Source organism: Chenopodium album, chromosome 12 (assembly GCF_948465745.1).
Source record: "Chenopodium album chromosome 12, dcCheAlbu1.1, whole genome shotgun sequence".
NCBI lineage: Eukaryota > Viridiplantae > Streptophyta > Magnoliopsida > Caryophyllales > Amaranthaceae > Chenopodium > Chenopodium album.
The window spans coordinates 51274829-51278894 of NC_137845.1; the positions used below are offsets into that span (position 1 = coordinate 51274829).

Here is a 4066-nt window from a genome sequence, read left to right on the forward strand (position 1 = left end):
ATGTTGAAAAAGATTAGAGTGGTAAAATCCTTGTCTAATCTTTCCAAGAAAACAAAGGCGACGATCAACAAAGTTGATAGTTGCCATTCTTGTGAGTATTCACATCGACAATCTTTGCTAGTCAAAGGATCGTTAGAGGAAGATTCATTTTCTCCCACGAAGATCCCTACAGGGTTCTTCGCGGTATATGTTGGGGAGGGGAGGGAAAGATTTCTCGTCCCCACGAGTTTTCTTTCTCATCCCCTCTTCAAGATTTTGTTAGAGAAGACTTATGATGAGTTCGGGTTTGAACAAAAGAATGGCCTTATTGTACCATGCAGCGTTTCGACTTTTCAAGAAGTGGTTAACGCGGTAGAGAGTAACCATGGAAGGTTTGACATGAGAAAACTCTTTGAGGAAGTTGTTGTTTGATCATTTGTATGTAAGTATGTATATATAAAAGAGTTATAATCATAGAGTTAATTAAGTTTAATTGTAGGTGATTAAGGGTGATGAGGCCATGATTTTGTAATTAAGTCTCTGTAATACTTGTAGATTTAGGAAATTCTTGAGAGTAATTTCCAAGGAGTATGTAGTAAAAATGCATTCCCATGGATTTGCTGTAGATGATGTGGTTGATAAATATAATATGATCACGTATGACATGTTTTATTTTATTTTTTGACATTGGCATGTCATAGTTTTGGAGCAAATTGATAGTTGATAAAGTATAAAACATATTCTTGGGCCTCAACCATCAATTTAAGCTTTTGGTTGAGTTGGTCCTCTAACATGGTATCAGAGCCAGCGTGACACAAAGGTCACGGGTTCGAATCTCATCCATTTTTTGACATTGGCATGTCATTAAGTTTTGGAGCAAATTGATAGTTGATAAAGTATAAAACATATTCCTGGGCCTCAACCATCAATATAAGCTTTTGGTTGAGTTGGTCCTCTAACATGGTATCAGAGCCAGCGTGACACAAAGGTCACGGGTTCGAATCTCATCCACCCCTCCTTTAAAGTGGAATTAATTCGCTCCAGGTATGGGTGGGCTTGTGTTGCATCCACATTTCAAGCCCAAAGGGCCTTTCATGTGAGGGGGAGTGATAGAGTATAAAACATATTCCTGGGCCTCAACCATCAGTTTAAGCTTTTGGTTGAGTTGGTCCTCTAATAATAGTTGCTACTGCAAATTCCAAATCAAAATCAACAATTAATAGAGTGGATGTAGATTAATATAATAACACCAGGAAGCGGATACCAAAAGTAAGTTATATGTACAGCATAAAAAAAATTTCTTCGTACAATGGTATTCCGGATAGGTGTGGTGGTGTCTCATATCATTATGATAATGTGATACACTGATACTCAATTTTTTCAATGCTTACTAGAGAACTGTAAAGATAAGTCAACATGTTTATATACACCTAAATTTTACAAATTTGTGACATTGTAAATGCATGTGGTGTTACCACGAGTGTATCAACCGTTCTTTTTTTTTTTTCATGAGGCTAAAAACATTATGAGTTTGCATTGATGCTAATGTATACTTTCAAAAGTTACTCTACGTTTCAAATAATTTTTAGCGGTTGAGAGATGGCAAAATGTGTTGTTATATCCCTTATAAGTTAATTAATCAATGCTCAAATAGCGTAGTAACGACCTCGGATGCTCAATTTTGCTAAATTTAACTTATTTTGTTGCAATAATACTACAGTAATAAAATTTTTTGTACAATTTCAGACTTATTTCTACTGAATTTTGCTTAGCACGCATAACCTATTTAATTTATTTCTTAACCTTTTTTCTTTTGAAACAAATCTTGCAGAGATTAAATTAATAAAGGTCTATTTCTGCCAAAGTTAAGAGAATTTGAGGAAAAGGGCCTAATCAAACATATTCGTTGCAAGTTCGCAACCTTTAGCATCTCACCTCGCAACAAGGTGAGCTAAGTGAGGAAAGGGCCTAAAACAAACATATTTTTAATTTTTTTTAAAACTTAACTTACTTTAATTAAATTTAACTTTTTGTCAAAAAGAAAAATAATAAATTCAACTTATTAATGTAAAACAGTAAAAGTTATTTTTTGTGAATTAGCCCTAACAGTTTTATTAGAAAAATTGCAAATTTTATTGAACATCTCATTTTGGTACGACATTTGCCCATGAAGTTCTTTCAGCAATAGAAGCGACACGCCGGCCTGATGCACGTTTTAATACATTTATCCACCAACAAATCACTAATTTTCAGGGTCTAATTTGTAGATAATGTTAAAAACTAGCAATTCCATCCATTATCTCAAAATTTAAACAATCATCACATATCCATTCTTGTTTAATTAATTTAGAACAGGAAATGGTCGAATTAATTTCAAAAATAAAAATTGTTGTGTACGGAATATTACATTTGTACTAATATTATTCATATCATGAGGTATTAAAAGTCAAAATAATATATGTATCTATTATTTCCGCATACTTTACGATGTCATGACCAATAAGCATACCGAGCATATGCTCTAGAGTTCGGAGTTGACAATGTCGAAGTTGAGTAGCTAAGTACGAAGTATGTTTTATTATTACTTATATTCGGTATGTATGTATATATCAAGCAGTTGATATACTAGTATTTGTTGCCCAACAAAAAGGCTGATGCATGATTCAGTTTTTAGTTTTATTTTTTGGTACATGAACATAGATAAGTTATAAATATGAGAAGAAAACAACATTATTTCTTGTAAAAGCATTTTAAATTGGTATTTTATTTAATATTATGGTGTGTTATCAGTTTATCACTTATCTGAATTGTGTTTGCTTGTAGACTTTGTCATATGACGAGTGATTGATGAGTGAATATTCATTTTTGTGCCATGGCACAATCTCTTTTCTTTCTTTTTGTGACAAGTTGTTAGGAATCATTCATACAATAATTTATTTTATTTTATTTTATTAGATGACAATGGTGTGCAAGATGATTGATTAAATTTAATCTTACATAATATTAATTCATATACTTAAGTTGCTATTTTTAAATTCATTTATGAACCAAATTCATCAGTTAGATTTAAATTCTAAAGTTAGTGTCAACAAGTCCTTAATACTTCGTATTGATTAATGTGTAAATTAAAATATACACCTGATTACATGTATGAACATATTTTACGAGAAAAATACATTTAAAATACTTAGTATAATTGATACATTTACTTTCACTTAACAAGACCGGGGTCGCATATGATAAAATTTTTTTCTTCTCAACTTATCCTCTTCGACTCTTCATTATTTCAAGCCTAAACTCCATTGAAGAAAGTATCTCCAAACCGTACCACGGCCAATGTTTATCCATCCGTATTACTTCATAGTTTGATTTAAATTCTAATGTTATTGTCAACAAGTCTCTAATATGATTAGATCTTACAACAAATATATTTAAAATGCATCATACAATTGATTAAGGTACATTATCTTTTTATTTCAAACCAAACCTTATTGAATAAAGACAATAAAGTGCCTACGTTTCCATGGCCTATGTTCATAAATTTTCCTTAGATATTTTAGTTGCTCCGTTCCAAAATGAGTCACTTTAATGTTACGTAGTAATGTACACATATTAGGAATTTGAATATAAATTATTGACAAGCAATATTGCAATGGTATTTTAGATTTTATTACTTACTTTATTCAATTTGAATATATATATATATATATATATATATATATATATATTATTTTTTGAAACCAAGTAATATATAAACTTATCTTAAGTTTTACTAGGTAATAAAATAAATTTTAGTACATACACCACAAATTTATTTTCCGCTTTTTACAAGAGAAATTCAAATAACAAGTAGAAGGAATTTAATGTCAAATTTTATAAACCAATCCCAAGGCTACCAATAACCAACCAAACTATCTAACACCCACTATCATTCCTTTATTTGAGAGAGTGAGACGCATCCTTGCCAAGATAGTCTACATCGGCTAATGATGGGCCTACATACAAAGCGTCATGCTACCATGGTTCTACTTTACGCTATGATAATAACAGTAATTTCCCATGAGTCATGACGCTTGAGGTTGGATTC

General features: G+C 31.4%; 1 pseudogene; it reads left to right on the forward strand.

Moving 5' to 3' along the window:
* LOC145571302 (auxin-responsive protein SAUR22 pseudogene) lies at positions 1-411 on the forward strand (annotated as a pseudogene).
* Positions 412-4066: the final 3655 nt, after the last annotated feature.